The following is a 13492-nucleotide window of genomic DNA, read 5'->3' as shown; positions in this document are numbered from 1 at the left end:
ATACAGTAATAGATAATCTTAATTAATGATAAAACTGTATGTCTGATTGATCTTTGTTTCATGCTCATAAAAAAATATTGGTTGTCTTCATGTATGAATAGAATCAAACAACGGCATGCATACACATAACAATAAATTAGTTTGTAACTACAAATACCTTGTTTAAACTTGCTTATTTTAAGATTTTAGGATAACTATACAGTCAGAAACCAGATTTTACAGATCTATCACACGTCGCCCGGTTAAATATTGTACATGTTGAGGATCGATCCAGTTAGATATTTCGTTTATACTGTTAACCATATATAAAACATAACCAGGAATACATTTTGATTACAGTGTTTGAGAATTATTGTAATAAACAGTTTCATGATTTATTAACAGTTCGTTGAAAAAACTAAAAATAAAACTTTATAATCATGGTTAAATTTAAAGAAAAATCTGATAAATATATGTCAAATGTATCGTTTTTTTTTTATTTATAAAAAAATATAAAAAATATATTTTAACTCAGTACTCAGTGCCTCGTAAATGACAGGATATTTGAAAAACAATGGTAATAAATCCCCTGTCTTAAATCATGAAGAAACTAGTGTTTCAACTCTTTAAGAAAGTAAACCTAAGATGAATTTGGCAAGATATTTTGTCTCTTTTAGTTATATAGCTTTTCACGTGTTTATAAGGTCTTACACATACTATGCTTTCAAATGTTGCAGATATAGCGTTCCTCATGTTTCCGACAAAGGTAAATAAAAAGGCGCGGAATTGATAAAGCGTTATCATCATTGACAATTCTAATGTATTCTATTGATGATTTTTAAATACACACTTTCAAGTGCATGATTGTAAAAAGTGCAAACGTTATGTTTCATCGAATCTTTAATGGTCATGTTCATTGTGACTGATGTCAGCGGTAGAGCAGGATCTATGAAATCAACATTGTTTCGTCCTATTGCTTATGTAATCCAATGATTATTCAACATTGGTCATACGCTCGATTAATCGTCTATTACAGCCAGATTTTAAGATTCGTCTTGTATACTCAATGTGAAGATCAAATAGCCATGGATATTGGTATATGAAACATAGACTTATGATAATACCAATGATATCAGATTACAAATCATCTATTGACCTTTTTGTATTTTGCATCTTAACTTCTGCCAAGTTGGTGTTTATTCTATTTTAAATCAATTATGTTTTAGAAGGCAACATCCACAAAAAAATTAAGCAAAGAATTATTTGAATGATAAACCAATGAAAAGGCTATTTGAAAAAAAAAAATACGTGACAAATATGCAGTTTTTTTGTATCACTATTAAAAATCAATAATTCCGACTTTCAAACGTACATATAATCTGTGATAGAAGACAGGAATTTAGAATTAACTATCCTTCGGAATCTCAAAATCCTAGCAAATCATCATGAAAAGTAGCTGAAATAACAGTTCCTTCCGTTGACGTACAACGAAACATATGTAGTATTTATATATTGACTTAATGATCATATTGAATTTAATTACAACATGCACAATATATCAAACTGATGACTGTTTTAAATTCGTAAAACTTTTTTCACCAAAGAAAACTAAATACGATTTATATGATAAATGGTGTAATTTGCATGATATTAATAATAAATTTAAGATGATCTAATAATGCAAACAAATTAACTATCATAAGCAGCCCATATCATTAGAAATATTTGCTTTGTTCTTTATCAAAAGAAGTTTTAATGTGTCAACGTTCCAGATAAGGACCTCCATGAAAACATATCATCCTATGGTGACATGTTATTGTGATTCCAACCTGATCAGTCTTGACTGATAAGCAGCAAAAATCAATGTAAAGTATTTGAATTGTCACTGTTAAACACTGAAATTGTAATCTTGTACAGAAAAGAAACTATTTGTGTATAATTAAAATGCTAAATTATTGGTGACGGTTTATAAATGAAAAGTCGTTCCATTTGAATATACAAAATAATCTTGAATATGTTGTTGCTTATATATGCAAGTACCTGTGTGTTATAGGATACTATAGTTTATTTAATAATCCCAAAATTATTTAAAGTAGTTATCTCAACATATGGTATATTTTATATCATAATTTTGATCTTGACTCATTACTTTATAGGAATCGAGATACAGTGTTCGAATAAAAATAAACATGAAAATAAACAAAAGTTGTTCTTCTTTTAACAAATAATCGTACTTGAACTTTCTTTAATGATTATTCATCACAAATTTACTCCATTGTACCAAGAGGACAATACAAGATCAGAAAGAGGAACAGAGGAAAGAAACATCTCATTAACGATACCATGCTTTTAAATGCAAATGTAAATGCCAGATGTGTGTTTCGTCATAATAAGACCTATAAGTGGCGACAGAAAACAAACAATTTAATGGACACAACGAAAAACAACACAACGACACTAATCAGTTCCACAAAACACTAAAACAAAGCTAGAGACTTTAATTTCTATGCAATATGTGTTTTGTATAAAACCTAACATTTGTTCCTTCTATGTATTGTCCTATTTTAACATCTCATGGCGTGATTCGTCCAGATAATACCCATGAGTGACAACAGGAACAGAAAATACAATGGAAAATGCGAGAAAAATAAAAGACACGAATCTGTTCACAAAATACTACACCGAAACCAAAGACTATTCAATTCTATACAAATGTTCATATTTAATGAAAATTCTAGCATACAACATTGATATAAAGAACCGTTATTCAAATTTTTATTTACGCGAACACTGAGTACTATTCATTTCGTTTTTTACAGATGTTTATCTTAAGATGATTTTAAAAAGATAAAACTAAATGAGGTGCAGTTGGATAACAATAATCAGTGGTTCAATAGTAATGTCGAAGCCATATCATCATGAGTAAACATGTGACCTTTTCAAGCTTATGATATGGTTCGGCTTTTGCTCATTGTTGAAGGCCGTACTGTCAACCATTGTTGTTTACATCCTCTTCTTGTGTCATCTGGTAGATATTTGTCTCATTGTCAAACATATAATTGTTATAAAGTTTGATTTCTTTGACCTGTGTCATAGATGACTATATATAGCTGTCGGTTAGTTTTGTATTTTGCATCGATATACTTATCCTCGTGTTGTTGTTCCTGAAAAATTTTTAAACTTTGTATTAGTCATGAACAACACGACTGATGCCATTAATAAAGTAGGAATTATCATCATAAGATCCCCTTAGTATACACAAGTTTCTCAGGATCATGATGCTCAATTTTTATTGTATTGAGAAGCTTTTTTGTCTTTATGATTGGTTTTGTGTTTTGTGTTTTCTTTTCTGTACTGATCGACCTTTATATACATAGTCGTCTACCTCCTTTGCAATGTAAATCACCAAAAGCATAAACGTATTAAAACTTTGATTAAATAACGGGCAAATCTAATTACTGTTTATTGTATTGTAATGTGGTTTGACTAACGTCATAAGTTTAGATAATATCGACTAATAACATGGATTATTAAATTCTTGTTAATAAACAAACAAAAGACACTAATTCAGATTGACGTAGATCTATTACTACATTTAAATTATCTAATTTCAGATTTAATTAAGGTTATTAAACATCCATAGCCAGGCGTTCTGGATAAAGGCTATATTTGGTTTCATAATTAACAAAAGAGATCATATGCAGTTTATAATAATTCATTTTGGTTATATATAGCAGTCCCGAAACATGATAAAGAATAATGAACTAAAACTACCGTTACAACGGAATTGATGTACACTTCTTGTGTATAATTTTGTACAATATTATAAGAACTGAATAGGTAAAAGATCGCCGAATATGCAACATCAATCTTATAAAATATAAATTGATAAATACAATATATTTCGTACATGAAACATCGTAGATCGAGTATCATATATCATTAAATGGTCGATTGTTCATTTCATTAACGTCAGTCAAGTAAAATATATACAGTAAGTTCACTCCTAAGGCAGGCTGATATGAATATTTTTCTTGGTATTGGCAAGTTATCTTTATTCCACATAAAATATGTAAATCAAATCTCAATGAACGAAGTTATATATAAATATAACAATACGTGGTATGATAAATTCCATAATGTTTGCCCTATTATGCAATATTTAACGAAATTGAGACATTACCATTGTCTATTCGTTTGGTCAACAGTGACTCAAAAAGGTCATAACGAACTAATTATTCATTTGGCAATGTCTTTCCTGAATTTTATTTCTTTAATTTTGACCCCACTTTGAAGAGTAGAAAAATTTGAAAACTTCTGATTTTAATCAAAATGTGACATCGGAAACAGGCTTATACCATTACACTGTTAAGTAAAAAAACAGAGTTTCCTAGAATGATATTTTTTGTACAAAAGAAAACGTTTCTATAAGCAATATCGGGTTAACAACTCTTCAGCATTGTATATCACTTCGTACCAATTCTTAAATATTCAATTTCGATAAGTTATTAAGTGCACAAAACCTCGTTTAAAATTATTTTGAAATGCAATATCTCCAATTGATTTCAAACAAATTTCAATTTCTCACTTGTTTTGAAACCTGTGATTGCATGCTTAGTTTTTTTGTGATTGTTAATGGACATAGTTTTGTCTGTTTTTATTGAACTTAATTACAGAAAGAAAATTAATCGATAAACTAGTTCTTTGGTGGCATAAAGGGCGGACAACATCTTTAGCAGTTCATTCCTGACTAATAGATGGACTACAGATGTCAAATAAAACATGTGTTATGCACAGTAATTATTTACATAAAATACAAAGTAAACCGTATACACAAAATTTAATTAGTTTCAATACTGCGACTTTAAGAATAAACATGATTAGTTCGTAGCAGATACACTGCCCTTACTTTTGGAATTGGCCGCCTAAAGAGAAATCATTTTAGCTAAATAACAATATGAATGTTCTTTTTTTTGTATTGATATATGATATTGTACACGTTTCAAAACAAATAAATACAACTGTAAATATAAATTAGTTGAATAAGTTAGTAAACGAACTATTAATACTTAATTCTATTGAATTTAACAATTTTGTGAGTATTTGATTAAACTATATGTAAAGTGAATTAATAAACCTGCTCAAGGGCGACATAAAACTCATTGATTCGCAGGACTTGTTGGAATTGGAATATAGTACAAAGGGGTGTCACTCTTGCATACAAATAACACATCAATAGAGTAAATTAACAAATAACAAATCAAAAGAGTTAATTAACAAATAACACATCAACAGAGTAAATTAACAAATAACACATCAAAAGAGTAAAATAACAAATAACACTTCAAAAGGGTAAATTAACAAATAACATATCAAAAGAGTAAATTAACAAGTTAATGCATCTAATATGCCAGCTTCTATGTTGATTGTAGATCATCAATATAACCATCAGTCGTTAATATAAACGATAGTGACTGCTATCGAATCATGCGAATGAAAAACCCCAGTAAGTTATATTTGTTTGAAATGTTTTAAAACCTTCACAGAAGAACAAACATCTTGATGTTTATAGCTCATAATTAAGAAACAATACAGATCGTACGCTTGCAATAAAGTACCAATATTAAGATTTAATCAAAGCCTTACGGAACATACTGACATTTGTTCATTAATCCGTTCCGGTGATTTTCAATTTATATTAACTTCCTGGTAAGATATGACTGAGAACCAATATCCCGATATCAAGTAGAATCGATACTTCGAAAAAATATAGGTCTACCATAGACATAGCTCTCGACGCACTCGGTTTCGTTCCCTTTTAAGTTAATGCAATGTATCGAGATTTTATTTTGTAACCTTGGTTTATCTATTCCTAAAAGAACAACTTCTGATGCTTCATTTACGTAACTTCCTACGAAGGTAATGATTAGGTTTATTTGATGCTATAACATCCGATGGCACACATTAAATGATTAATAAAGACAAGATAATGAGTCTGGGTCTATTTGCCATTGCAGAAAATTAGCATCTAGCGCACAAATAATTCAAGAATTATATTTCTGTAAAGGCAAACCATGCACACTTAAATCAATTAGCAGGCTCTGATAGAATTAGATTAACCGTGGGGTGTATATTTAAATATGACTTTTTTTTTGTTTTCAATGTTGTAACAAAGGGATTTTAAGACTCATAATCAGTGCATTATAAAGATACATGACTAAATGTTGCCCTGTTTTGATTTTTGATGTCTTTAGGTTGTCGTAAGTTGATCTGAGTACTTCAACAGAGCATATTCTTTTGTTGTGATGATGCGTGTGTTACTCAATATGACTAGTAACTCAACTTTGATATGACACGGTTTCTTTGATACAAATAACTCTTAAAAGACTGATCAATAAATTATTCAGTCATTTTCAGTTTTTCAGATACAATTTGTTTAAATGGATTGCCGTTTACCTCACAACTCCTTTCATTTCATTTCCATTAAACGAGTCTTAAGAGGTCTTCTGCTCATTTTGTTTGTATTTATACACCAATTTTATGGTCATTTTTATAAATTTCCTGTTACAAAACTTTACATTTTTCGAAAAACTAAGGATTTTCTTAACCCAGGAATAGATAACCTTAGCCTTATTTGGCACAACTTTTTGGATCCTCAATGCTCTTCAACTTTGTACTTGTTTGGCTTCATACCTATTTTGATTTGAGCGTCACTGATGAGTCTTATGTAGACGAAACGCGCGTCTAAATTATAATCCTGGTACCTTTGATAACAATTGATTTGATTCGATCGCAACTGATGAGCGTATTTTATGAATCTGAATCCAGACGCACGTAATTTACAATAAAAATGATATTGGTATTAGAAATAAAATATGAATAGCCCCTAAATGATTGTGAACTACTAATAGTTGTTCAATTGTATACGCAAACCTTAACTAGAAAGTCATAAAGAAAATATAAATAGCTAGGACATTGAACTGATATCAACCTGTTAACTACCTTTTTTTCAATACATGAAAACATTGCATAAACGTACACGACTAATCTCTTATAAACCCACGGTATTCTAAATAAAGAACATTTCCTTGATTACTTCAGCTATGACAGCGGGCGAGCAGTAGATATCAACCTTTTTTTCTATAAAATGACAGGGTTTTATTACAACATGCATTAATCTTGCAGCATAGTTTTGTTGTTGATACTATTTTGAATTACTATTGATTTGGTAGACTGTTGCCGTTTACTCGTAATGAATGGCAAATTAACATGATAAGCAAACTTCGTGTCATTGCCGAATATGTTTGCTCATTGTTGAAGGCCGAACGATGACCTATAGATGTTAACTTCAACGCCATCTTAGTTTCTAGTGGAGAGTTGTCTCATTGGCAATCATACCACACCTTGTTATCCTATTTTTTTAGTTAATATTTAGGTAAATCTCATCATTTTCGACATTGATGACCAAATTACGAAAGTGACAATGAAGGTTAATCTATATTACACAATTCGATATCGTGTGAATCATTGTTTTTATTCTTCCTGTAAATTTTAAAAGTATAATTTGAAAATCATCTTAATTGAATTACTCTAACATAATGTTCATTATTATGTGTTTAAAGAAAGGCATTATATGAGTTATCCTTAAATAATTATAAATACACCTGTCACTCTACAATTATTTGTTCGGATTGCATAATAGATAAATACCAGCTGGCGTAACATTCTTTTTTAAATTGATGACCCCGACAAGGAGCTTTATCATTGTAAATGATTTGTTTGTTTAGAATAGTTGCGTTTCCTCAATTTTTATATTGAGCCTAAAAAGAGATTCATTTGCAATCGTAATATTCAGTTTTTGATTTACAATTATAGTCTGGAGTTCATTAATACACTTACGTCATATGGTAAAATAGTGATAAATAGAAAAACTAACTTCCAAAATGAAAACAAAACACAGGCCGGCTAATTAAAGCTAAGCTAAAACCTGAATGACGCATTTTATTGAATCACACACAAGGATTGTACAAATATTTCCCAGAATACAAATATGCCGCCTTAAAAAACTTGTTTGTTTTCCTCTTTTGGATGACGAGTCTATTATCGCTACTCTTTATTTTTCACTTAAAGGTAAAGTAAAAAAAAAATCACAATATAAGTAATAATTATTAGTTGATTACTAAAATGCGAATGTTGATTGATGACGATTAAGTTTAAAAAAAAAAAGAAGTTTCTGCTGACATAACAGATACAACAAGTAAATCTAATTGACCGAAAATGATTAAAAAAAAAACCAAGCTGACAAACAAGAAAGAAAGAAATGGTGTCCGCCATGATATACAAAAAATAAACTAACAACCGAGCAACACTAAAAAAGAATTTGAGGAATACACTCATGAAATGAATAAATGAGAATAGGTGTCATCTCAGGTGACTTTGAAATTGACAATAAATGGAAAATCAATTGGTTTTGTGCGTCTGTCGTACTGAATTATAATCCTGGTATCGTTGAAGATGTTTAGAACCACTGGACGGATGCCTGTGTTGGTGGACGTTTCGTTCCCGAGAGTATCATTAAACCAGAAGTCAGTTCTTCTATGCTCACAAGAAATATCATTTATAAGGTAAATATTGTATGAATTTATTGTTTAAACACCTTCGAATTTGTCGAAATAAAAATAATTGGATGTTCTAGACAATGATTATCTTGATGTGTTTGGCAAAGGTTTGTAGTATGTTGGGTTCTCAATACTTTTCAATTTTGTACTTGATTTGGCCTTCCAATTACTAGTATTTTGATTCGATCGCAACTGATGAGCCTTGTGTAGGCGAAACGTGCGTATGGCGTACCAAAGTATACATCTTGTAAATTTGATGGGTTCGTTTCTAATTTTAAAGTTTTAGTCCTTTCGTGCTTAAAGAACAATTTGTCGTAAACAAATATTTGTGTTGGATAATTTAGTTTCTAAAAAAAATGGAAATATTGGGAAAAGGAATTTACCCGGTAGTTGAGTAATTTCCTAGAAAAAGCACATTTAGGGAATTTGATGATGATGAAAATGTGCATCAGAAGGGTCTTTTCTGGCTTGACCTTCATCACTGGCAGCATAATTCAAAAAATTAAAAAGCCTGTTATGCGTTTATAATGACTTGAATATTTCAGCAGATATGTTTCTCAAGCACGAGACCTGACAAGAGGCAAATCTTCCAGCGATCAATTCGGACTTAGGCCGTAAAAAGATCTTAAACGCACGATACCATAGAAAATAAAGTGTATCATTAATGTAAAGTAAACATAAAATAGTAGATACCGACTGGAAATGTTTTTCCAGCTCTTGCGTTTACATGACCGACATAGCACTGTTAGAACTATTAAGATGAATCGACTTATCTAGTCACAATTTATACATTTTTATTCTAAATCGAAGAAGTGAACAACTGTTACAGTCATTGATAAATACTTAGCGGTTACATAAAATGATTTGAAATATTTCAAAATCTTTCTGATACAGAAAACCATGTAGGCTGTCTAAATCCCTGAAATATAAACCAGTTGAAAAATAGTGTTCATTTATTAGGCAGTATTTGGAGTTGAGGACAGGGAATTCTTAAAAACAAAAAAGAGGATGTGGTATGATTGCGAATGAGACAACTCTCCAGCAGAGACCAACTGACCTAGAAATTAACTATATGTCACTTGATTATTTTTGCTTTTGATAAACATGTATTCAAATCAGTTTATTTTTGTTGTTGTTTTTCACTGCATTTGTCGGAAGTATTAGTGTACGAATATGCCGATAGCAAATTATAACAAATTCTGATATTCATAAAAAAATCCCATGGCCTGTTTAGACATGGATAATTCAACAAGCTTTTATTTGAATGGAATCTAACGGATGTAACAAGATAGTAAAGTTGTCGGCAGAGTATATATGTCCTTTTCTAACTATTAAGATAAGGTAATCAAAGTGATCAACTTCTACTAGCAAAAGACTTGTCATTTTTTTTTATTGTTAACGGCAATATTTTCATAACAAGAAAACATTGGATTCTTCGAAAATACTTTTTAGTTAAAAAAAATCGTATGAACAATGCCGAACAATGCTTTTTCATATGTAAATTTGAAATAAATACTTCATAATCATAGTATTCCTTTGGGTTTCGTGTAATCAAAGGCAATACTTTCTAAAATCAAAACGTTTCAAAAGGCATACAATATATTATATTTTATAAAATACTCTGCACATGAAGGTTTGTATTCACCAACATACCATCGGATTTTCATTTCAATGCATTAAATAATAACAATCTTTCAATATAACGAAAGTATGCAAACACATGACAAACACTTTAAGGTCAAGCGAGGTTTTAACTAACAATGAAAATCTTCTACCAGGTGTAAGACCACCAAATCATAGTACGTCACATGTGGTTTCATCCGAAAAATGGTCGATAAAGATATTCCCTTGATTTTGACAGTTGTAGGAAATAAATCCTGTATTTCATTGGAAAAAAAAAAAAAAAAAAAAATCTGAGTCATTATCATATATTTTGGGTGTTTAAAAAACCATTTTATTTTTAAATGCTGTTTCTATAAAATATTCTAAAAACATCAGGTGACATGCTTTCTAAAGCTTGTTAACAAGAAAAAAGGGGTAGTAATTTGATTGGTTTACTTCCGGTGATGGTTATTATCTTATATGCAATGAAATATGATGTGAAATGTTGTCTGAAGTACTGGACAGGTTAAAACTTTACTCATGCCAAGTGTTTTTGTTTATTTGAAAGAAAGATCAATTCTGCACATTTTTTTGAAAAGTGCCCATTTAACGATGACTAATAGAGGAAAATCAATAATGGCATTACTCTTAACAACATCTTTTCTGTCATATGAGTTTACTTAAACAGCAGACACATCAACTTACAGTTGTTTATTACAATAAGAGATATTTATGCGCAGCTGTAATGGATGTTATCAATATTAAGTAGCCTTTAAAAAAGCCGGTTGACGTCACAGAACACTTCTAATGTTTAATTAGTTTATTAAGTATGTCTAGTGTATTCTGCATTTTGCTGAAAAAAAAACATCAGAAAAAAAAATATATTGTATTACTTTCAAAGACATCCACCTGTAAACAAACAGTTGATAAAACTTAGATGTACTGTTTGTATTCAATAATTATAATAAACAACTATAAGTTCATATTTCTGTTTACTTCGTAGACTCATATGACAATGACGGACGTTGTTAGAAGCTTACCATTCGGGGTAAGAACCTTGTTTGACCTTGAAGTATTTGAAATGGGTTTGTATACTTTATTTATTCCGTAGAGAGTTCATAATATACAATATTCTTTTTTTTTCCTTCTGAAAACGATAGTTAAACGTTCTTGAGCTACTGTCTATTAAAATGATTAAACCTTAGATAAGAGTGAACAGTCGGAATTACATGGAATTTAAACGGAATGATGCTTTATGCGCAGAAAACGTTCATATTCATAAAAGAAATCCAGGATTATTTTTGAGACTTAATAACAGTTATTAATGACACTCCTATCATTATATTTGGAAGGCCAAATAAAAATGAAGTTGAAGGGGTTGAAAACAAAAAATAGTGGAAAGAGTACGCATCTTGTGTTGATTATATCGCTACAATTTTGAGCACATTTATATCAGCATTATCAATTACACGTGTTTGTATGTTGGATATGAACATCCAGTTTACGCAAGTTGGTTAGTTTTAATATAAGGAATTCATCTGCCAAAATGTCCATCATGCAGTAAGATGAAAAACATATAAGCTAAAGAGGAGTGACCTTGGCTAAGAAAGATACCTTTTTAATCAACGAATCAAAATGATCTATATGGCCTTGATGTTGTGGTTATGCGTGAAATGACACCAACTTTACAGTGATTTTTAACTTATTATGTCTATTTAAAAACCATGTTTAAAATGAAAATATCTTTATCGAACAAGATATGTTTCCCATACAGAGCATATGCGATCGTCCGCGGTTATGGGTGGAGTTCATGTCTTTAGTTTTTTCATGTTTTGTTTTGTAGACTGCGGTTTGTTTTTTCACCCATTAAAAAAAAATGTGTCATGTTGTAAATTGCAAATGATATTAAAATTTTGTTATTCGCAAAATGTTAGTCCGTTTCATTTAAGATGTTTTGCTTTATGTCATGTAGAGAGTACATATTCAGAATTATTTTACATTTGCATAAATAAAATAAAAAAGTTCTCGGTTATACGTAACTTGACCGAGATTATTCATTAATGATTCCTTAGTTAAGATTTACTGACAATATTTGTTAAACAACTAATAATTTGCACGGATAATTTTGATTGAAAGTGTAACGTCTAATTTGAAATTTTAGTACTTAGAAAATGTTAACATAAAATTCCTGTTCAATAATAGTTGATAAGATCTTTTTTTGTTAATTGACTACTGCTTTACATTTTTTATATAATGTAATTTAAACACGCCGGGCATTCCAACTTCATGTGTAACGAGTATGTGCAAACATTTCAGCAGCATACTTTGATTAAAAACCTTCGGAAAAGTTATATGACTATCGTCAAGTTGAAAGTAATCAAATACGACCAAAAGCTATATCCATAAATGTTTATACCTTACAAATAAAACAGAGATTGCAGGGAAAACTATGCGGATTGAATAACTGATTTACATGGATTGTTAAAGCATATTTGAAGGTGTGCTGTTCTCTCTGTTCAGTGCAGATTTAAAGAAGAAAACCCCTTTCTATTTTCAATTGGATAAATAATAGCGTCTTGAAAAAAATAGAACACTTGTGCTCGTCTTTGTAACTCCAAAATTTAAATTTGCTGTACGACCGATTAGAAATCTTAATAGTTTCTGTGTTGAGCGATAGACTTTCAACGTAGCAATATAGTTATTTCCATCTATATATCGGTTTAAGCGTATATTATATAGTTGTAATTTAAACTGAAAAAATTGTGTAACAATAACATGTAAGAGTTGTGTAACAGTATCATATAAATAGAACTAATTGTCTTGAAACCTTGAAGTTTACCGTAAACATTGTTTTACTGAAACTTGGATGTAAAATGTCAAGACTTGTTGAATTATCATTAAAGTTAATGGTTTCGACGGGACAATTATTTGTTATATTCCTTTAGTAGATTATGTGATTAGTGCACCGTTAAACCAAAATAATAGATTATTTAAATCTTGACGTATATATAAGATAAAATTATTTACTTCAGATAGGAAAAAACATGTTTTGAAAGTTAACAGCATATTGTATTATGTAATTTAAGACGAGAAGCATTAAGTTTTTTAATTATCAGTAAATGATTTTGAGTAATGAAAGTTCGTGCTCATTACACATGTTATTCATTTCAAACGCAATTACAACACCAAGAAATATTTAACAATGTCTTTGCCATCTTAAGAATATTATTTTATGTATTTTAGATAGTAATCATAAACAAAGTGTAGAGGCTAACAAATAATGATAATCATCG

Source organism: Mytilus californianus, unplaced genomic scaffold, assembly GCF_021869535.1.
Source record: "Mytilus californianus isolate M0D057914Y unplaced genomic scaffold, xbMytCali1.0.p SCAF_6, whole genome shotgun sequence".
In the NCBI taxonomy this organism is placed as follows: domain Eukaryota; kingdom Metazoa; phylum Mollusca; class Bivalvia; order Mytilida; family Mytilidae; genus Mytilus; species Mytilus californianus.
This window is presented reverse-complemented; position numbering follows the sequence as displayed.